The 24,756-nt window shown below is 34.3% G+C and overlaps 1 long non-coding RNA gene across 2 annotated transcripts; it reads right to left on the reverse strand.

The window, feature by feature from the left end:
- Positions 1 to 863: 863 nt before the first annotated feature.
- On the reverse strand, positions 864 to 24,756 carry LOC125696355 (uncharacterized). Of its 2 annotated transcripts, XR_007378317.1 has the most exons (6): positions 24,688 to 24,756; positions 12,171 to 12,316; positions 10,302 to 10,355; positions 3,636 to 3,769; positions 2,486 to 2,587; positions 864 to 1,961 (listed from the first exon to the last, which is right to left on the reverse strand). It is a non-coding gene; the product is annotated as an uncharacterized LOC125696355 (long non-coding RNA). The 2 variants fall into 2 exon arrangements; XR_007378316.1 differs by having other exon boundaries at positions 864 to 2,587.

The following is a 24,756-nucleotide window of genomic DNA, read 5'->3' on the forward strand; positions in this document are numbered from 1 at the left end:
CATCTGAGCTGAAACCCTTCTGTCTGAATTATTCACTCATTTTAACTGCTTATTGAAGAAAAGCTGAGTGTGAACAGCCACCAGGAGTATAATGGTTTCCATTGGAAGGAAAGCCAGGGTGCACAGGAAAATAGAGAAGGAAGATACATTGCAATATCAGGGGATCAGTACTCCAATGTGTATTGTGAAAGGAAGTAACTCCACTGTGGAGACAAGGTCCATCCTATGTTTATGCAGGACTACCTCCAGTTTGTACATTTAGAAATATATATCAGAATTTCCCAGAGACATGACAAGACATATTTCAGTATATTTCATCAAGTCAAGTGCAAAAGCTTATGTAAAACTTATTGTGTTACAGAAATAATAAAAATTTTTACATAACTGACAAAATTATAGCAATAATTGCAAGATTATTGCAACGAGAAGGTTACCATTAATAATTGCTGAATGTCAACAGCACTAGACAGTAAGGCCTGAGACATGTAATATATGTCAGTTACTCCAAAATTAATGCCACTTATCTATTTCCATGGAAACTACAACTACGAAGAGCACAATAACACTACATGATAGAGCAAATTCTCCAAGCACCAGCATTAACTATTCATTTTTGTCATCAAAAAACAACAGTCTGCATGCTGTGCTTGTAAAAATGTGTACCACTGGAGGTGACCCACTGTTTCACAGCTGCTATGATTATCTCAGTGCCAGGAAAATGTTGCCCATGCAGTTTATCTCTCATCAACCTGATCATATGGAAGTCAGACAGCACCAAATCTAGACTATGAAGTGGGCGTAATAGGACAGTCCAGGCAAGACTGGCAACGCGCCTCATATTCTTAAAACTTACCAGGTCCTGGTGTTATCATGTTGCAAAAAAAAGGTTGTCCTCTTCTCTGCCTGATTCTGGAAGTTCAAGCCCTCAACTTAGTCAGCACTGCAGCGTAGGAGTCAGAGTTAATGGCTTGTCCATGTTCCAGGAGATGTAGAAGAATCACCCCTTTCCTATCCTCCCCAAAATAGTGCACATCTCTTTACCCGCTGATGGCTGTGTCTTGAAGATTTTCTTTGACATTCACATGTTGTCACTCCATGGACTGCTGTTTTGACTCTTCATTTATTGAGGAAGCTGCCTTAAGCATTTCTACGGCTATACCCAGCCTAAAGCAACTGATGATTTGACTTTGTTTACACATCTTTTAGTAATAGATACATTAACCAAAATTTTCCACAGACTAAATTTTCTTGTTTCCTATCTAACAGCCTGGTTATCAATTCATCAGACTTTGAAGATACTTACAACTCATGACTGCCATACTCTCAAAACTTTAGTAGTTCTTACTTCCACTATGAATCCTAGCCTTAAACTTTTCCTGTGGTCCGTTTAAGATTAAGGAAATCCCAGAGAAAATGCATTAAACTCATCCAAAGGGAAATTTCAGCTGGACAAGTTAAGGGCGCTGCTATTGGGCTTAAAAACTAGGAAACATACAAAGAGATAGGTGTCACAGAGGAATCAAATCCACTAATAACAATTTTGTATGTCTCCTAGACCAATGTTTGACTTTGTGCAAGCACATGTCCACAACAATGAACAAGAAAGGAGCTATCAGAGTGCATATTTAAATCCTAAATACCCAGTTAACATATGCTACAGCAATAATTAGATTTTATGAAATATTAATACATATGTTAAACACATCCTTGCCCTCAATCATCAACAAAGTTGTAAATCAATATTTTTTTTATCAATTTTCATATTTTTATTGTACACGTATTTTGTTCAGAACAGTTTCACTGCTCTAGGAATTCCACATCATCATTTCTTTAAATGAGATTATTTTGACGGACATGAGAGTGCTGCTTGGCTGGTTTTAAAATTTTTCAGGGCAGTGAATAATCCCAAAACGAGAGAGACTCAAGCTGAAATCCAAGGACAGTGAATAGAATACCTACATCTGCATCAAGGAAAAAAAATATAATAAAAAAGGGATTGTAATTCACTGACAACCAATTGGAAACACATTCCGACTAGCATGCTGCATATAAGAAAGTTCAGAAAAAAAAAAGTTACAGATCAAATGCATTGACCTGTGCACTTCTGACATGAGGAAAAATAAAGGGAATTGATGCACAGGTTAGCCAGATATCAAATATTATGGTTTAAGAGAATGCCTTACACTTTCATGAAATGTGAAGTCTTGAGGTATTCAAGTGCTTATAACTCATAGTTAACACAGTTTCTTACATATGCAAGCTCTATTATGAGACATTTTCTATTACTTTGCTTACAATTCCTAGTTTCAAACCAGAATCCCCTTAATTAGATGCCATAAAAAGAAATTAAAAACAAATTCTACCCCAAAGAACTTACAGGCCAACCATAAGAGAAAACAGATGGGCAGAGACAGATGGTGGAACAGAAGGAAATAATGAGACTCCTACAGTAGATATAAGAGATGTAATTAGGCTGATCATTTACCCATGCATGGTAAAGTTTACTATGAATGAAACACTGCAGTGAGTTTTCATGGAACTTCTGCATAACAGCCCTTTTCTCTCTCCTACTGTAACAACGACAAACCTGAAATAAAATTTTGCAATTCAAGAGTAGTTCATTGCTCAGGTTCTTATTCATCTATGTTTTGCTTAAGGGTCTCTTGGAAATTAGCCATCTTCTAAGCCCTTTCACAGTAGAGAGGTCAAGCAGATACAGTGTTTAAAGCTTTGCTATTATTCTGTTTTGCTAAAGAAGCATCTTTATTTTGCCAACACTGTAAGAGACATCCTTCCTAACCAAGGAACAAGAAATTGTCTAAAAATAATACTTTAAAATTGAGATATTATTATTTCATAAGTCATTTTCTACTCCCCCCACAATTTTACACTATAAGTAGGAGATACAAAATTAACTCTTGATTTAAATGTCTTTATTCATGTTTGGATGTTCATTTTTATTTTTTTTTTTTAGCATATTTGCAAAACTGAGGATTGAATACATTTTATGTAGTGTAGTAGAGGGAAGATATAGGAAATCTTAATAACACCTCTGGCTCTGGGTATGAAACAATTTAAGCTCTACAACAGAAACATAGATTAAGTTGAACAAAATATATTCGTCTTGTTTGTTTCGTTCTACTTGTACAGGGCATCTGCTCATCTAGAAAACAGACTGCATGATTTTCAGAGGTCAAAAAATACACAACAAAATATCAAAAGTATTATATTATGTCTTATTGTTAAGTAGGAAGACATTTTTCTTGTCAAACATAGGCATACGGACCTGTACTATGAATACTGTGAGTGAAATCAATGGTTAGCACATATCTCCCTAGAATTCAGATGAGCTATTATAATGTCACTTTGAACTTAAATGTATCAAATACTCTCTTTACTTCCAAGAAATACTAAAACCAACAGAAATATTTCAGTAAAACATAAAGGACATGGATCGTTCTTCCTCTAATCAGAGGCATTCTATAATAAACTATCTAGTAATTCTTTTGCAACTTCTTATCTGGAGGATAAGAAAACTCATCTGATCCTCTGATTTTAAGCAAGGATCAATTCACACTGAAAGCAAAATTTTATTAACTTTGCTCAATTATGACTGGAATGCAATATTTCATTACCTTCAGTGCAGGGTGAATAATTGTTGTCTTTTTTTTTCCCACTGTGCCTGTTCTTCTGTACAGTTCTGCTTGCCACCCCTTACCCCATTCTTCTCACCGTCATAAACACCATATATTGATGCACTTTTTTCCTCCTGTGACAGAAGTTTTTAAATAGAATTATAGATGACCTCTATGTGGGTTGCCTACTGATTAGTAAAAGCCTTATTTCCATTGAATCAAAAAAATGTCTATAGAAAAGGAAATGTCAGACCTTAATAATATTGCTACTTTGCTGAGTTACAGTAAGTTTCTTGTCTTTGAGAAAAAATTGGTAACACAAAAATAAGAATTTTTTCAACATTATTAATTAGGTCACTCCACGCGATACCTCCTTCACACTTCCACTCTTGGTGCCAAACATGTCGGATAAGTCTGTCGTATGAATGTCTCACACAAGCATAAAATGCTTAGCAAACAGCTTTCTTTATGTGCTTTCAGCCCTTTGGTACTGATACTTAGGAAACTGCAATTACTCAGAACTTTCCAACTGACCTTCCTAGCCTTTTAAAAAATACCTAGGGACTCTCAAGTTATTTAGCAGATTTTTTTTTTCTTCTTCCACACAAAGAGGTTTAAAAGATTAAATAGAGGAAAAACAAAAACAAAATCAGAGCCTTTTTACAGTTTCTGTAATTAGAAGCTCTGAGACTCAAGACAGCAATATATAATGGAAAATACAATACCACAGTTTTATTAATGCTACATTTCACTGTTTGATTCATGTCAGAATTACATAGCATTCAGAGCAGTATAGTCCGATATAGCATTAAGCATTCACAAATTCTGAACTATTCTAATCTCACAAGACACAAAATATCAACGTTCCTTACTTTTTATAACTATTCAAATCAATAATATACGATGTCATTTTCAAAGAGCTTTGAAATCATGATTGGGTTGATTTTCACAGATTACTGGAGACCTGGTATACAGTGAGGAAAGGCAAAAAGAAATTTTTAAACACCCTAATGCTTTCAAAGTGCCTACTGTTTTAAGAGTCTTTGTAGACATTTGAAAGGTTACCAGATTTTAATAACTGAATTATTAGAGAGATTTATTTTAAGTCAGAATGTAACTTGCAATATTTATAACCAGTTCCATTTATCTTCTGATTTTATAAGTACTATCCAGCTGTGTTATGTAGGACATAAATTGCTCCAAACGTTTCATGAAATCTAATAAAAATTGAGTTGTTTCAAAGGAAAAGTAGATCTTACAAATTTGTCATCTAGCTAACCTTAAGCCTCTAAATGTTTCACATTCTGAACTGCTTACTCCTACAAAACTAAAAGCAAGCACAATGCCAGTAAGATTGGCATCCATATGACAAAAACCTTGAAATTAGGCTTGTATTAAAAACAAACTGTTTTTTTTTTTTTTTGTTTTTGTTTTTTTTTTGAGTGCTCAGTGAAGACAACAGTGAGGATCACAAAAGGTGTAAAATTGTGAGCCAGCAAATCCATATGATAAATCTTTGGAAGACAATTAAAGGTCTTCTAATTCAGAGTCAAGTTATAAGAGATTTTTTATAGCAAAATTGTATACATGACTAATCCCTTATGGTCATATATACAAGCAAACTTGTTTGTAGGCTGGATAAATCAGTACAGGCTTATAATGAAGTCCCATTATCTGACTGGGAATGTTCATCAGGAGTAAGATTTCAGTCTCTTTTTTACAGTGCTTGAAGGAATTCAGTCATTCAGATGAAAACTGCTTGAGTAGTCATCCTGGCAGTAAGGAAGAAAGCATTGACAAGAGCACAAGAGTACTTACCACCTAAAAATATATATATACCTATTTCACCCTGAGACTTTTTGAATACTGGATTTAATTTGTGCCTGCTTCATTAATGTGAGAATGATGACTAGAGTATGCAAATAATACTCCAAACTTAGTTAAAGATTACGTAAGTATACTTTTTCCATGCTTACCACATGGTAAGAAATCCTAATGAAGAACTGTCTGAGTAAAATAGCCAGTAGAGAAAAGTAGGAAAACAAAATGGACAGAAATATCTGGTGAAAAAACAGTGGTGAGAATCAGTGTCAGCAGGTAATCCACATGAAGAGAGAATGCGATTAGTGCTACAGCAAAAAAAAAAAAAAAAAAAAGAGAGAGAGAAGGTGGCATCCTTTTTCATTTTCTATTATACTTCTGTTGTCTTACCCTATTCTATTGTCATCTCGATATTTTCTTTTTTAATTGCTTTCTATGGTGGAATTTTAATTTTCGTTCGTAATTTACTTAAATCGGATGTTTTCCCTGTTTTTGCATTCTACTTCAAATGCACCTGAGTCTTGGTTAGGAGTGACGTGCTACATTTTTTAAACATCAGAATCACACATTTACTCTTCCACATAAAAGATCTCACGTTGAAAATATTGCCTTGTATAATACTGAAGACATTTCTGTAAAGAGTCAGTGTTTTGAATGTATAGATTCATGCCATGTCTAAAAGTATGCTTGTCATGAAAAGAATTAAAAGTAAGGGAATGACATATTGTGACAAGAATAAATTATGTATTTGAAGATCAATGTCATAATATATTAATAGAAATGTGAGTGACTGTTTCTAGCTAGCAGTTATAGAGCTCACATTTTATAATATATTCAGAAATTATAGAAAAGCACTGTGGACAATAACAAATGAGTGCCTGAAACACAAAGCTGCAGAGAAACAAGGTTCATATGTTACCATGTTTCATCACTTCACACATTTGAGAGAACTGAATGATTCAGGATATACTGAAGCTTTTTCATCTATTATGATTTATCTAATAACATTTAAAATCATAAGTGAAACATCTTATTTTTTCCATATAATTTATTTTTGGTTTATCTTCTGCTCATAAAATCTCACAGAATCACAGAATGGCCAGGGTTGGAAGGGACCTCAAGGATCATGAATCTCCAACCCCCCTGCCACATGCAGGGCCACCAACCTCCACGCTTAATGCTAAACCAGGCTGCCGAGGGCCCCATCCAATCTGGCCTTCAACACCTCCAACGACGGGGCATCCACAACCTCTCTGGGCAGCCTGTTCCAGCACCTCACCACTCTCTGGGTAAAGAATTTCCCCGACAGCCAACCTAAATCTTCCCTCCCTCAACATAAAACCATTTCCCCATGTCCTACACATATCTCAATCGACTGTATTTGTTTGTGCTTTTGATATCTACTCATGCTGTCTCTTAAAAATCTTTTAAAAATCTACCTACTTATCTTCAGTTCACATTGAGCTTGTTTCCTGATGAATGTCAAATTTCATCAACACAAGGCAACCTGAGAAAAAAATGTTTCTAGGCTGTAATTTCTTTACTTTTGACAAACTCAAACTTTCCTAACCATTTTCAACTAGATAGAAACAGTTTACTGAAAATACAGTCATTTCAAAAATTGACCAGTAACTCAACTCTGAAACAAGGCCTTGATAATGTGTTTTTAATGAAAGGAGGTAGATGAAATTTGTTTAAAATGTGTAGCTAAGAAAATATCTGTGGAATACGCAAAATATCCTCATTATATTCCACTCACATATCTGAACTGCTGTCATACCTGATGTAGATTACTTGTTTTGAATGCAAGTGGAAAAGCCACTCTGTAGTACATTGACTCCAATATTTGGACAGACTATTAGTCTGCAACTAAATAATAGCAAAGCTGACAATTGGGAACCTCCCAGTATAAAAAGAACATAGTTGACTCCTATCACGTCAGTTCATACCAAGTAATACAAGGAAGAAGATGATTAAGGGTCTGCCAATCTTATTCATCAAGAATGACCTGCAAAGACTAATACTATTGTTTACGAACTGAGTCCGTAAAAACAACGAAACAGAGAAAAACATTACATTCATCTCTTCAGGAATTGAAACAACTCTGATGTATTCAATATCATCTTCTTCAAAATACTTCTGATTTTAAAATCACTCTGTTATCCCATAAAATCTATTGTTTTTAGTATTTCTTTTTAGTTTTATATTTTGTAACGCTGAATAAATCACTGAAGTACTTTCACCAAAATATTTTGCATGTATACAGCTGTTCACTGACAGATTAAAAACAAGTGGAACATCAAGCTGAGCAATCAAGTTTGATTTCATACGCTACTAGCTAGCTTGAAAACAAAAAGCCCTCAATCAGTTGTGATTTTCCTGTAGTTTCAGTTAGAGTCCTTGGAATTCATGTCAATATACTGCATTTTCAGTGTAGCATACTTTGGTTTAAAAGTTGTAGATCAACATATTTAATTACTTAGAGAGTTGTAGACTATTATCAGACATCTACAGAATCTATGCTTGCTATAATTCTTTTGGGAATTATTCACATTTACTTTTCAAAATAAAAGCTGTAGGCTTACTTGTAGCTCTATTGTTTTAGGATATAACCATAATCTTGTATATAGTCATATACATCATAATAAAACAAACACTGGCTGTTGGGTTAGAGACAGTGAACTCGTTATGAGGGTGAATTTAGCGTCTGCCAGGGAAAGGGGAATCTTTATATTTTTGTGGTAATGTAGAGCAACCACTAAAAAAAGACAAAGAAATAATAATAAAAATCAACCCTTTCATTTCTATGAAATGCTTCCTCTGTAAACTGTGATTACTTCTCTGTGTTGCATATTAAAAAAAAAAATAAATAAATTGCTACTTGGCCCTGCATATTTCTTAGTGCCACAGGGAAAACAATCACTGGGAGATATTATTTCTGCAAACGGGCCCCTGTAGATCTCTTCTGAAGCCACAGAAGCTGAAGTCCTTGCTTGTGACCTGAAAACCTATATTTATATTGCTGCTATTAGCAACCATAAATACAAGCTTCAATTTTTTGGTATTTGATGGAAGCATTTTTATCTTTCTATATATTTAATCTAGATATTTTATTTCTTTTCTGTTCTATGCACTGACTCTCTCACTCAGACAGTGTCCATAGTTCTTACCCACTGACGTAATTTCAGGAAAGCACTCAATAAGAAGAGTTTGCACTTCTGAGAAAGGTCTGAGCTGGAGATTAATTGGTCATGCTCAACAGTTGCATCTGAGCTATTTCTAGTATAAAATGGGCCAGGCAGGCTAAGATGTGAAAGGAAAAAAAGTGCTTGCTGAGGTGTTATCTTAGCAGCAGCACTGCTGTATGTAGCTTGCACAGCTGGTGAATGAAATCTTGCAAAAAGAACAAACAAACCAAAAAGCAACCAACCATCACCCTGAAAGTGAATAAAATTAGGAAAAAAAGGAAAAAAAAAAAAAAAAAAAAAAAAGGATTATTTACAGGCAGTATATGGAAACATCATTCATTAGGAAGAGGTACTGTGTTACTATGTCTCCTCATTTTCTATTACTGATCTTTATATGGAATTTATGTAGGGCAAATGGAGGATAATGAAATTTGATGAAATTTAAAGTGTTTCATTTTGTTCCTCATAACTCACAAGATTCACACGGATATAACTACATCAGGTTATGATGTGCAGTGTTGTGTCCTTGCACTGTCCTCACTTGAAAAAAGCAGTCAATAATTACTTAGATAATATGATTTTTATGTCACTTTCACAAAATTGTACAGAAACCTGACAATCCAGGTGTTTGTGTTTTTTCTTTTTTTTCTTTTTTTCATTTTGCCCCTCTTTCATTCTTTCTTTTTTTTCATTCTTTTTTTTTTTTTTTTTTTTTTTAACATGGAACAAGCCTTGTTAGTTAATGTCTCTTTATGCAGTCAGAAAGACAGATTAGATTGCATGTATCAGCCTAATCACGCTGTACTCGGTTACTTCAAGCACAGATTCAGATGAGTCATTAAGAATTTCAGAGTAAAAAGAAAATAAGGAGGAATACTACATAAAATTCTATAGTATTCATAAAGTTAAGTTCCAAATAATCCATGCTATCCTTAAATTTTATGACTACTTGCATCATTTTACTCAGAAACTGCTAGGGAAAATATGTACTTTATTTTTTATAAGTGACTCTAAGACAACTGAAAAGAGAAGTATTTGGCTTTAACCCTTGTACTAAGCTTACCACTGAGAACATTATTTCACCACCCTTTTTATTTCATTGAAACTATCTTCATCATGTTAGAATTGCTTAAGAAGTACCATCACAGCATGGCTTTAAAATGAATCTGTTCTCCCTGTGCAAAACTTAAGTGCTTGAGATAAGTTAACTTTTCTATAGAGAAAAATCACTAATTTGGATGTAAAAGCAGTACTAATATTTCTGTTTGAGCATCTTGGAACAAGAGCAATTCAATTCTTACATTGTTTCTTTCTATACTCTCTGCTATTTTGAGATTTGAAGAGTTGCAGTACATTTTTTTGTGACAGCTTAGTTCACAGCATCATATTTTGCCACAGAAATTTAGGACTAGAGCCAAAATGGAGGCAGTGAAAAGGTTCCCATTGACGTCAGTGGGCTCTGGATCAGGCCCCAGATGGCTAAGGACTAGGACTGTTAACTTACAATTAATGCCTATCTACGTTGACCCATATATAGTTCAGGCAGGAAATTCCTCTTTTGTTTTTTAAAATTGTTTTTAGCAGTCTTTCTGGTATTTTTGAGAAGACACTAATAAAAGAAGATTAAAAAAAAACAAATAATAATAATAAAAATTACCTTCAGGTACTCCAGGGTAAGCTCGAGCCTCTAAGCAAGCTGCTACCTGCTGATCTATAATAAAACAATGGAAACATAACATTTGGCAGTGTAGTACTGATAGACAGAAAAGTTGTTTTCCTTCACATTTCAAGTTTGTTAACATTCAGTGTCTGAAGAATCTCATTTAGACTGATTGGAACATCTCAAAGGAAAGGTGGAGTCCAAATCTTATCACTGAGTTGTAGCTACAAGACAAAATACACATTTTAATTTATAAAAGAGAGATGTTTCTGATGTTTAAATGTCCTTACAAGTATTTTTTCAGGACTGAAAAAGCTTACTAATACAATGTGCATGTTAGAGAGAGAGAGAGAGAGAGAGAGAGAGAGAGAGAGAGAGAGAGAGAGAGAGAGAGAGAGAGAGAATGCCCAGCTAATACTGAAGCGAACAAGTGCAACAGAACTAAGGTAAATAATGACAATATTTATTCTTCCTCTTCTTTGTTGCCTCCATGTTCCAAGCCTTGCCAACCCACTTCCAAATAGTAATGTTTGAGTTTTGTAATTCACAGTTTGAACTTCCATTTAAATTTTGTTATTGCAGTTATGCTGGGTCGCATATTTTTGTTTCTCAAAAATGCTTATTTTTGTTTCTCAAAAAATGAAGGCTCATTTTTCAGTTAATTAAATATTATTTCTTTATGTGGAAGAGGAGTTGTTTTAATGGATCACAACTCATACACCGCTAATATTCACAGCAGAGATGAATTATAATTACTTCAGAATAATATGACATGTAACTAGTGTTAACTGTTGGGAAGGATTACTTCACAGATTTTACTTTATTGAAATATTCTAAGCATTACTGACAGGGTCTAATATTTTAGTAGTTTTTCACACACTTATCAAATGAAAAATAGCCACTATTGAATAAATATCAAAAACATAGTAGGAAGAGTGATGGGATAAGCAATTATTCATGATTTTGCATAAACAAGCTAATAAACACTGGAGCCATTTTAAGACTGCAACAGAACACTTAATTTGAAGGAATAAATCTCCTCTAAACACTCATTACTTATTTTAAATAAAAGGCAATTTTATTTTCCTGTGTTGCATAGAAATAGTACTGGTGGTCATAGCCATTTCAAAGAAATGGCTTGTTTGTAAATCTTTTATTTACACTGTAGAAAGAAGGAACATTTTCGTGCAATGTTTTAAGCATCTGCTCCAAAGAAAATATTTTCCTTTTGAAATGCAGACTGTTTAGAACTTACTCATATGCATTTCATTGCTGTACGAGATAATAAGTCATAAAAATCACAGTGTAACTTAGCAAAAAATAGTTTGACTTATTTTTTGGAGTACAGAAATGTAAATGAAAAAAAAAGTAAATGGAACAAAATTAGGTAACGTCAGAAATACTCAGCAATACATCTCTACACCCATTCCAGTAATACAAGACATATGTTATATCAATGAATTCAGCTACAAATTCTTCCAAAATGTAATGCAGAGCTATACAGCTATTCTGATCTCTTGGTCTGTTGATGACTAACCTAACTAAATTCTAACTCTAACAGTAGTTTTAAGTAGATACAACCAAAGACTGCTGGAATTAATAAATTTTTATAGAAGTATAAAATTGAGGAGACAAGTTCCTGAATCTGAGCAGTGCCATGAAAAAAAATACCATCCTAAAAGACCATCACACAGAAAAGGAGCAAATAGGTAATTGTTTATAATATCCTTTAAAAAAAAAAATTGTTAACATTAAAAATATATACTTCAACTTAAATACAGTTTTGTTTATAAACTGCTTTTAACTCCAAAAGTATTAGGAATGTACCCACTGAATACACTTACTCATTCTTAAGACAACTACTACCTTAAAGATATTTGCACCTTCTTCACCTTGCAATGCAAAGCCACTGAACCAAAATTTCCATTATTTGCACAAGTCTTCCTTTCAGTTTCTTCAAAGACTGTTCTGTCCGGAAGTGGAATGATCATGCCTCCATTACTTAATCTGAACTGAAATAACAAGGTAGTGAATGGTTGGATATTGTCTTCTGTAAAACTTCTTATCTCTCTTGAGGAAAGAAATAAAAATCTGGATGTTTTTGGAACAGTTCGTACCAACATAAATACAGAAACAGAATGTTCACTCTCGTGCTCATCCTTTTCTTTTACTCTTTCTCTCTTTATACTTAAGATATATGGAAAATTGATTTCATGTTACAATTAGCACAGTGCCTTTGAATATAACCAACGATATTTTCATAAATAAATACATACATATGAAAGGACACCAATAAGCAGAATTTATAGAAGTGTGATAATTAGGAAACAAAGCTGTTTTATCATTGTACAATAAAAGGTGAAAAAAACCCAAAAACAGCATGTAAGCTGCTGAAATATTTCTATATCTGACTTTATAAGATATTAAATACAGAGAAATTAGAAACAGATTATCTTTAAGGTCCCTTCCAACTCAAGACATCCTACGATTCTGCGATCAAGAAAGGCAGTAAAGGATTTCAGGAAAGGCGTTGCAAATGACTCTTTCCCATTTCCAAGGGACTCAATCATGTACTTTCAATGGCTATGCACCAATAGGAAACTACTATCTATTTTGAATTAATTACATGAACTATTTTGTACACCTGTAACAGCTGAGTTTTTCAACAAAATGAGTTGTTCCGCATCTATGGAATAAAATATAATGGATGGAAGTTCACAGTAAAGAAAATGCATTAATATAAAAATAATGTAATCTTAAGAATACACTGACAACAACAACAGAATAGAAAAGAGAGAAGTAGGAATACAGATACCAAATAAAGACTCAGTTAAGTTCAGTTTCTTTTCCTGGTTTCTGCAGGCTTGGCTGTGGTCTTCTCACTGATATTTTGCCCATGGAGTGAGGCAGTCTATCATTACACTGAGAATCAGTGTATGGTTCTGTCTTTCAGCTCTCCCACCTCTGTGAACTACCTATATCCCATCTGTAGGTAATGACCACACAGCTTTGCCAAGCAATGCTGGAGCAGGATGATTGGGCCACAGCCACACCCAGTTCTTCCTTAAGCACCTATTTACACTTCAAGACAGGAGAAACAATGGACATGGAACTCCTCTGGCTATTACTGCTACATCAGCCAAGAAATATAAAGGATCTTCTCTTAATTACAACAAACTGAAAAAGGAGTAATCATCTCTTAAAGAAGCTGAAGCACAGTGCTTGGTGACAATATCTATTCAATAAAATGAGGCAGGATTTGTAAATGTTCCCATTATTCTTACACCTGAAGAATAATTGTGGTGAAAAGACACGTCCCACCAGGTGTCCAGGTCCGGGCTGCTGAACATTCACTCAGCCTTTTCCTATGCGAACGCATTGGTTATATATTTGAGAAACATTATATAGTCTATAAGAGAGTAGAACTTCAGGAAATAAGATTGAGAAGCTCTTCCAAACATGAATGATGTCAGTTTATCTAAAATCTTTGCCCTCTTTTCTATTAATTTTTCAAATTACAATTTCATTCTCCATCAATTTAAAAAAAAATAATAATAATTGAAATGTGTCCTCCTAAACTTAAAATTTAAGGTTTTTGGAATAAAGATAAGTTATTAATAAGTCTTTATATATGTATTTAATAAGTGATTATACTATTTCATGCCTTGAGAATGTTTCTTGCTGGAGATGAGACTGATTTCAGAATTTCTTTTCTAATTGTACAAATTTTCAGAGTAGAACCTGCTCAACAGATTTTAAATTCCCTTAAAAAGTGGTTAAAGATGTTCATAAAACTAGAACTAATCCAATCCCTTTCATTTTAATTTCAAGACATTTCCTGTTTATCTATCTGACATCATGTTTTATTTCTGTATCTGCTTTTAACAAGTGAAATCATAAAGCCTTGATGTTTGAACTTTTTTAACCTTAGGTCATCTAAAAAAGGCAAATCAGGGAAAGGAAATGAAGAAAATAAACAGGTAGGATTCCAGCTTTTTTAGTTTGTTGTAGTGCATTCTTAAAGAACCAAAAAAACTAGCATGGTTATAAGCATTCTATTTGAATTTTTTATTTTCTTTTCTCTTTGTTTTAGTTAAAAATGATGGTTTAGTATAACTGGAATCATCATAAGTATTGGAAAAACAACTTCTGTTCACTCGGAAAAGAACTGAAGGAGATTAGATAGTAAAAAACTAAAATATTTCCTTGAAAGAAGAAATATATATCATTTTGACACTTGCTGAAAGAGTGACTATCGTAACTGTTTCAAAAGGGAATTAACTGAGCACTGTGGGTTGACTTCTAGAGACTAACACTTGCAAATATTAGAAGCAAGTGATTGTTCAGAGACACATGAGTGTCTCTGAGTGAGTACAGTATCCTGGGAGAGGAAACAGTAGTAGCGTGTCGTGTCAGGAAATGACTTAAGATGTGCTTTGAATATTGTATTTTTTAGTTTATTAAATGGCATTGAAGATCCAAGAAGCAATACATTCTTAACCACTTACTAATTATGGGTGGTTTGGGCTTTGTTTGTTTATATGTTTTTGCATAGACTGGAGAAGACCCACTATACTGGCAAAACTTCAACCACATCAGGTTGAAAATCTCAGCTTCAGGTTCAAATCTTCAGTTTTGAGGTGCTCAGTTGCCTTTTGAAGCTTGAACCCTGATCACTTCACCTAGACTTATCGTGATCCTGACATAGACCATCACTGAATAAGAATTTGAATCCATCTGCAAAAAGATTCTTGTAGAAGTTAAAAAGAATCAACTGAAGGCGTTTACAGAACTCCATCATGCAACTCTTGTGCTGCTGTTTATTTCATAGAAAGGTTGGCTAAAGTAATCCAAGGCCACTGTTCTGAAAGAGAATGCTCATACAGAGTTTAATGCAGCCTATCTTCATTCCTTCAACTAATTTCTCCTAATTATCCAAGAGTGTCTGTGTATAAAAATATCTTGGAGGCACACCAATCAAAAGCTTTGACTATAGTACAGAATTGGCTACATGCCTAGAACTTCTGTTCTCTTTCATCTGGCACTTCTTCTCCTAATATTCCAGACAAGTAAAGTCCAGATGTTATCTTCTGTTCAAGAAAGCCACTAGAAATAGTGCTAAGGATTCAGTTTTCTACTAGAAGAAAACATCAAATCTTGGTCCAATTCAGAAGAGGTTACAATTTGTCTTTGCATTTCTATTTAAAATAATAATTACTGCATAATACCTTAGGGCTTAGTAGTTTTTTTTAATGCCTTTAAATACAATAGGGTCCCAAATTACCATGTTCTCCATCACTGTTTTTTATTTCTAGAGCATTCAGTGCTTGAAACAGTTGAACTGCTCTTCCTGATGAGCAGATTAAAAAATATATACCCATAAGCTGACTATCTGTTCTGCAAACATAGGGACAAATCTGTTACATTAAAAATAAAATCATGTCCCTATTTTCTTGAAAATTTCTACTCTATGATTTCTCAGTTATGCTGTTCGAAACATGTTTCTCCCTTGGAAATAAAATTGATAAAAGTGATTATAGTACTGTGACCGCATTATATTTACTCCTTAACTTTCTTCCCAGCTGTTGTCATACATTCTTAGTCAGATCTAGGCTGAATTTCTTAAGACATTTCTTGAATAAATACTGAGGTTATTTTCCACTCTTAACTATTTATAAACCTTGTGCTTATCAGTGAATACCAGTAGATCTTTTAATCCTACCAAATACATTTATTAAACAGAAAAGAAGAAATACTGTTACCACTATGGCAGCACTGTAATTCAATAACTCCTTCCCCTGTTTTTTCTCTGCTCATACCCATTAGTAACCACCTAAGGAAACTGTAGATAATTATCCTCAAAACTTCTTCTGTTTCTAACACACTTTTATTTCAGATTGGCTAATGAAAATATGTCCTTTGAACCCCAATTTCAATGAGTCTGTGATTTGTGAATTTTCTGGATTGGGCCAATAATCAAAAAGATGCACAATCTCCCCAAATTGTAGGATGCACTGCATTGTAGCGAACATTGCTCATGGTCTAGAGAACTGACCAAAGCATTGTCCTCAATACAGTGGGTAGGTTCTCTTTGCTCCACTCTCTCCTTCAGATTTTTCTGAACAAACAGGTGTAAATCAGACAATCATAGGGGAAGACAGAATTGTCATATTATGCTCATCTCACACTATCTCTTCTTACACTTCCATCCTCAACTTACCCTAGTGCCATAGAATCCTGAGAAAGAACCTAAAATCTGTTAGAAGCTCATAGGCAGGGGTTCCTTCCTAGTTTAGTTGTATGCTACTGTGTCTGCTATGCACAGCTCTGACAAGTAGATTGTAATTAGCAATGTATTATTGCATATTTTATGTGATAACTTATCTTGTGCCTACCCTTTCAGCAGCTCTAGAATTTCTCTTCATTTTTGTGCTGATTCCATACTGATAGAAGTATAAATGCATGTATGAGAGAAAAGGAAACATTGTTTGTTTCTAGCAACCAAGTGACTTACAACACATGCACTACTACCTTGGCAGTGTTAGTCTCTTAGGTACTTCTTTCATATGTTATATGCAAGTAAATGCAGCATTTTATGAAAATCCACTATATTCTTTTCTTTCTCACCAAGCCGAAAACCATCATACCACTTTTCACTGTTCAATCTACTTCATTTCTTTTTTTTTCCTGAGCCATTTTACTGCCATGCTGCTTTTTAATCCATAGTCACATCTTAATTAGTTGAAAATTAAAGGAAGAGTTAACAGAGAAAGCCTAGGAAAAAGAGCGTAGAAATAAAAATATATATATATATAATCTATATACCAACAATAAGAAAAGAGAATATGTAGTATTCAGGATGCACTGAAATTAAGCAGATAGATATGCTTTCAAATAAATATAATTTAAAATAAAACAAAAATCAATCTGTGCTAGGTTTCTTGAATTGAGGAAGAAACTTCTCATCAAGGTGTTTTCAAGATAATTGTCTGGAAAGAGTTCTTAAAAAAAAAAAAAAATGAACAGAAAAAGTCAAACCCAAAGAGTGAAGTTAACATATTACCATACTAAAAGTAGAGTATCAGTAAGCAGCAATTAGGTTTAAGGGTTTACTAAACATGATTAACTGTTGTCATTAAGACTGATTTTTTTAAAAAAGTTACCTTTCTATTTGAGTAGATGACTTGGACACGTCAAAAATACTGGCTGAAATTATAGAGTGAGTTTTGTTTGATTTTGTGTGTGTGTTTCATGCAGAAGAATTATAATCATAATTGCCTTTAAAACATCCTGTATTTTCTCTTATGGGTTTCTTACTGGATTTTACCAATAACTATGAGTGCATTTCTAAGTGCCACCAAATTTTAAAATCTAAAACTCGAGGTTTAAAGTGTCATGTACATTAAGAGCAACACCAGAAATTCTAATCTAAACACCATAATCCTATTCTTAAATTCTATTCTAGCATCCCTAGCTTTGTTGCTGTTCTGCTGTTGTGATGAGACATCATCACAATAAAATAACATATTTTTCAATTCCTGTATTGACATATTTGAAGGTGTATCAGAGAAAAAAATACAAAAAGACACCATTGTTTATTCTGCTGCTGCGAGGGAGTGGATACCACTAAAATCATGAGGAACACAGATATTCAAGCAGAACTTTTTTTTTTTTTGCCTTAGTGGATTATTTATGCTCTTCTGAGAGCACTTCCACCGGTCCAATGCAATTTGAAGCTAAGCAGGAACTAAAGGGAATAAAAATCAATATTTCTTTCTTCCTTTCCCTTTAAACCTTTTCTTTGACTACATATTGCATGCAGAATTTTGCACGACACACAAACATCCCATTGTCTAAGAGCACAGACATATCTTATTTGAATAGAATATATTCAATTTCAATAGTATATTCTAACTCACTCTAAATAATGTCACAGTTCCCCCTTCCCCCCCGGAATAAACAATGGAACTGTTGGATTGTATCTGTAGTTCTCTAGGAAAGACAATATAGAGAATAAAATGATAATTAAAAAATTCAAACAACCCAAACACTGAGACTCCTAATTTTATTAATTTAAGCATTAGTGAGCCTGAAATAATTTATTTCTATAACAAAGGACCTGGAAAAGCATAAAAAATCCCATAGTACCTCATTTAGAAACACAATTAGACAGCAACACATAATCCCTCAAGAATTTACTTTTCTTCCCTTCCTACTACTCCTTCCAAAGCAAACATCTGGCTTTGGAATCGTGTGAAGCTGCTGCCTAAGGAGCACTGGGAAAGGATAAGCAGAAAGCCACTGTGGAATTCTACTGTCAATAAAAAAGCTGAAAAAGCTATCCTCCAGCCCTCAAGAGAACCAGAAAGGTAGTTTTCACAAAGTGGTTTAAAACTAATTCCCTTTTTTCTTGCTCTGAGTATTTCTGAACTCGTACATCGTTTCATCCTGAAAAATTGCAAGCCTCTGCTGTAGAATTTACAGGAATGGATTCTGTTTATCTGTGTCTAGTTGCAAATCCTTCAGAGAATAACTGCTCACTTCCTATTGATATTTTAAAATGTTGTCAAAAGAATAAATAAAGATCATGTTTTATTTACCTATGATTTTTGAACATTTTTTAAGTCAATTTTTTTTTCTTTGATCAATTGAATTTGTTTCATTTGTATTTTACTGAAAGAGAAAGCCTTCTCCCCCTCTTAAAATATCATCAGTTCAGTGACACGTCTATACATCACCAATAAAGGAAGGAAGAATGAAATATAGTAGTGTATGAGCAAGTAATGTATTTGAAAATAAGTTTTATTTCTCGGTTATAAGTATCCACAAGCCTTTTATTCAGAACTTCAGTATCTTAAGTCACTAGGGCAGGTATCTTTTATGAACTTGCTTTGTGGACTCCATAGCATTTGCTGCAATTTTTCACTAGTGTATTTGGTCTACTGTGTTCTTCTGTCTTCTGCTTGGTGGTTCCTAATTTTAAGAATTTTTTCTTGCCTTTATCCTTCAAGTATAACACAGCTATATGGATTAAACCAACACGTCCATTATGTTCATAAATATAAACGGCAATTACAGCATATGCATTTTGGAAGTGGAGTAAGAATATCCTATGCTTAGTATGCAACAGCTATTCTACTGCCTTAGCTTCAGTTGGAACAGAATTGTTTTCTTCAGTGTCTGGTAAGATGTTATGTTTTGGTTTTAGGAAAAGCACCCAAAATTGTTAACACGCTGACATTTTTAGTTGCTGCTGAACAGTGTTGTATAGAGCCAAGGCCATTTACAGCAAAGGGCTCAAAGAGCTGGGAGAGAGGAGAACTAGGACAGCTGACTTACACTGGCCAGAGATATTTCATACCACACAGCATCATGCAGGAGGAGTTTTGAAGGGAATGTGAGTTCCTATCTTTCTCTTCCAATGCTTGGTGAGCTACCTGGGCAGCTGTCAGGTAATTGCCTGTTATATACATAACTTCTATATAGTTATAAATTTATAAAGTATATAAATTTGTACATTGTGTGTGTGTGTGTCATAATTTCCCCCCCCCCCCCCCCCCCCGATTCTCTCACCCAGCCTACTAGGAAGACATGAATAAGCTGTTTGGTGCTGAGTCCCCTGCTAGGTCAAACCAGAACATCTACAATGAGTTATGTTGTTAATGTAATTTAAAGCAACTGTGTAAATTCACTGTGTATTAGGTTTATTGTGAAGAGAACACCATTTCTTGACATATAAAGTTTTATTTCTTGTATCTGTTCCATATTTTCCTCTTCACTTGAAGAGTTACAGAACTGAGCTGAAATAAGCTGGATAGAACTGCTATAGTGTTCTACAGCAAACTTGAGACATTGACAGATGGTGACAAAAATGATTTGATTTAGGTCAACTTGCGATGTGATTTGAAATATTAAGCCATAAAAAATTACTTTGTTTCTTTGTCAAAGTGCAAACACATACTTCCTGCACAGCAATATCTGGGGGGAATGTATTTTTTTTCTTCTATGACACTGAAATTCTTACTAGTGTAAGCTCCTGTGAGATAGTAGAATTAGTCATATCTAAATCATTCTGGATTGCTATAAACCAATCAGACAGTCGTACCACTGGAAGCTTAAATAGTATAAGTTTAAACAGTTTGTTCTTCATGATCTACTTTCTTGTACTTGGTGCCTAGATCAGTTGCTTAAACCTTCCTTATCATAGCATTGGGCTACAGACTAATTCTCATTCATGTTCATAGTGGGTAGAAAACTTTGTGGATAACATTAAAACACTGAAAGTCTTCCTCCACTCTGTATACTGTTCTCTAAACAAAACATCCATTTCTTTTAATCTTATTACATAGTTCAAGATTTCAATATTTGCAATAAATTTCATTGCACAACTTTATAGTAACTCCAATGGCATTTATGTGATATTCTGAAATAGAGCAAAATATTCTAGCCATTTAACACTTTGGTACCAAGTAAAATGGAAACACCATATAAAATATATTACAGTATAGTGACATTCCTATTTTTTATTTATTTATTTTTAATTCTTGCTTTAATAGTAAACATATACTATTTGCTTGCATTCAGTTTGTGATTCACAATAACTCAAATCCTTTTCTCAGGAACTACTACTATTTGGAAGCACATTCTCAGACAGTTTTTTTGCATTTGATGAACTTTACCAAAGATAGAGCTGTGCAGATCTATATTATTGTAATTCTTTGTTTTATATTTTAAATATTTCTCCAATTTTCCAGGATAGTTTGAACAGTTCTCTCAATAGAGCTGTTGCAATTCTTACAATTGCTGGGCACTTCAATGAGCATATTAGTCTTTGCTGAAACAAAAAAACTTTACCATAACCAGAGTAGAACAATGAAAACATTCAATGAACATATCCTTCTGGCAGGACTTCTTACAGTTAATTATTATTCTTAGTACAGTTACTCCACCAACATTGTATTCATCTTAGAACACTGCTCTACAGAAATCCTGTCTTTCCCAGCTTACCTGAAAACCTCTCAGACAAAAAAAGAAGGCTTAAGAAAGAAGCAGAATGTAACTTATTAATTACTATGGGATTTTATTGTGTATGTTCAACTATCAAATTTAACTTACTAATTGAGATATAAAAATAAGATTAGTTCACATTAGTGGGGAAAGTGGTTGGAAAACCATAAGACTTTTTTTCTAGTTTTATACTGATTTGAAGGGGGAGAGACAGAAAGGACTTAACAACTAGATATTCTCATTAATAGATTCCAGAATGCATTTCATAGTATAAAGAAAAAAAAACTTTTAAGAAAACGAATATAGAAAAGTGCTCCAATTTACCAGATAGGTTACCAGAATTTTATAATCAAATTTTAATGTTATATGACTTAGAATACAAAAAAAAATGAATAGTAGAATAAGACTTAAATTGCTTTAAAAAAAAAAAACAAAAACAGAATGATCTCACCTAATTTTCCATGACTATTTCTTCATGTAGAAGTAAACAAGGTGACATTAAGTTTAGAAGCAGGGGAAAAAAAACAAAAACAAAAACTGCAAGCTGAAGGACATAAGGCAGCTCTGGAAAAAGAATGGACAATTTTTGTCTTCTTTTTCAATACTGCAGGCAGATTAGGTGCCTACCTCAGTGCACTGATGTTAGATAACTGAGATCACTCAGTCACAACAAAGTATATATGGGGGACACACTGTGGGTTTTCCAAAATAGTGCTAATATCAAAAAACCTTCTAATCCTTTCAGTTCATATGTCTCAAAAACCTCACAATATCTACTGTGTGACTTCGTTATATATATTTAATCTTTGTCAGAGGGACTCTTTTCCTCATTTAAAAAGAGGAATTATCTTTGAACTCATTTACTGTAATTATGAAATTGTATGAAGAACAATTACTAGAATAAGCTTCACAAGCACTGAAAGTTTAGAATGCAAAGATAAACTTACAAGAATTGTATAATTGAGAAAGTAAAATTTCACACTGGAAATTAGTTTTGAGTGACTCAGAAATGCATTTCTTATATTATGGTTTATATTGAAAAGATATGGATTTGAAGAGTGTTTTCAGTGAATGAGAAATTAGTTGGATTATCTCAAAGGATCATGGTCAAAGGCAGAGGCCGGTGGTGAGTGGTGCCACGAAGAGGTCCATCTTGGGATGTATTCATCATCTTTATCAATGACCTAAATAGTGGGATCCGAGTGCACCCTCAGCAAGTTTGCTGATCATATTAAGCTGAGCGGTGGAGTTGATACAACACAAGAAAGGGATGCCATCCAAGAGACAGACTCGGTAAGTGGGCCCACAGAAGCTAGTGAGGTTCAGCAAGGCCAAGCGGCGCATTTGAATTGGAGCAATCCCAGACATGTCTACAGAATGGAAGAAGAATTTACTGGGAGCAGCCCTGCAGAGAAGGACTTGGGGATTCTGATGAATAAAGAGCTTGACGCAAGCCAACAGTGTGTGCTTGCAGTCCACAAAGCCTACTGTCTCCCGAGCTGCATCAATAAAGGGGTGGCCAGCAAGGTGAGGGAAATGTTTGCCTCCTGCTCTGCCCTTGAGTGGCTCCAGGTACTGTGCTCAGGTCTGCAGCCCCCAGCACAGGAAAGACATAGAGCTGTAGATTATCAGAGAGGGCTGGATCATCTCTCCTATGAGGAAATGTTGAGAGATCTAGGCAGGTTCAGTTTGAAGAATAGAAGTCTCTGGCAAGACTCCAGTGAATGGAGTTTACAAATGTGAGGAAGACTGAGTTTTCACATGACTTGATAGTGGTGGGACAAGGAAGAATTGTTTTAAACTAAAAGAGGGGAGATTCAGGTTAGATATTAGGCAGATTTTTTTTTCATATTTCAGACAGCAGTAAGACACTTGAACAGGTTACCCCATTCCTAGTGGCATTCTAGGTGATGCTGGATCAGGTCCTGGGCAGCCTAACCTAGTGGTTGGCAATCCTGCCCACAGCAGGGGGGTTAGAACCAGATGGTTCTAACCATTCTATGATTTTGTCTTTTAAAAATGTATTCTATGGAACAGAATTAGCACCCTACTTGTGTCACTTCGAAACTGAATTCTCTTCAGAAACAAGAAAAAAAAAGTTTTAAATTAACATTTTTTTCTTATTTCTGCAAGAAATATATTCCAAAAAGCTCTTTGTAAAATTAGTCAAGGAAACCAACCAGCAAAATGAGGAGCCTAAGGATTTTGGAAGAAATACAAGTTCTGTGCTTTGCCAGAAAGGACGCATGTAATTGGCCTGAGCATACACAGCTACTAGAGAGGAGCTCCCTATGAAGATCTGCAGAACCACCTCTTTCTTACTCCATATGCAAACATGCAAAATCCTCTGAAGTGCCAAAGCCTGTTTCCAGTGCCAAACAGCCCTCCAGCTGACACTGGCAGATTGATAGCACCTCTTTTCATTTTGTTCCTGCAATAGTCTCTACTCTTTTTATGTCTCTCTTTACTAATCTGTCTGCCAGTGCTGTGAAACAGAGACTTTTTGGTTCTATAACTGTATACTTTGCAGCATTGAGGAATCTTGGTCTTGAATGTGGCTCCAAAGAATCACTGTAGTAGGAATAACCATACAGAAGAAAAATAGAACAGGATGATCTTAGAGCTTTATCTTTGCCTAGGGCCACAAAGACAAACTAGGAAGAACTATTCATTATGACTGCTGAGTTATAAATTGCCAAGTCTTTTGCAGAAGGTTGATAATCATGATAATTCTCATTTTACATAGGGCATAGACCAGAAAAGGTGTGCTGTGATTTGGCTGGTTTTGTTTCTTCTACAATAGTAATAAACTACATGTGAGGAAAAAAAAACACCTACTACACTTTTGAAGACAGTAATCTACTTATTTCATTACTACCTTAAGTTTCACTCCTGACATATAAAAAAATACATCAGTAACCAAGTCTTATCAGTAGTTTCCTGAATTCTGAGGAATTTGAGAAACTTCCCCTACAAGGTTTTAAAAAATTAAAAGATTAAATTATTAAATTAAAAGATTTTCTTGATAAATATGAAGATGACTCCCAAAATTCGGAGTAAATCTTTCAACTTAAGAAAACATTACTTTCATTTTAAAATACATTAGAGATTAGTTTACAGAAATATCTTTGAAACTACATTAATTCCAGTATACTTTTTACGTAACAGCACAGTACAGAGCAGACGCACCACTCATTACTTTAAGTCATTCGCATTCTGTACATGTAAAAGCAAATAATCCACTTCATAAGATGAGAAAAAAATCTCAGTTGATAACTGTATAATCAATGAATATACAGATGCTATAATTAAGAAATATACAAGAGAGTTTGGCTAAGCAGGTTATTACACCAAAAAGAGGAGATAAAAGGCTTACCCTTATCCTGGGCTTGCTGGAAAGCTCCAAAAAGAAGGAACTCCAGAAAGAGATCCTCTCCCACTGGTA

This window comes from Lagopus muta, chromosome 7, assembly GCF_023343835.1.
Source record: "Lagopus muta isolate bLagMut1 chromosome 7, bLagMut1 primary, whole genome shotgun sequence".
NCBI classification, from domain to species: Eukaryota; Metazoa; Chordata; class Aves; order Galliformes; family Phasianidae; genus Lagopus; species Lagopus muta.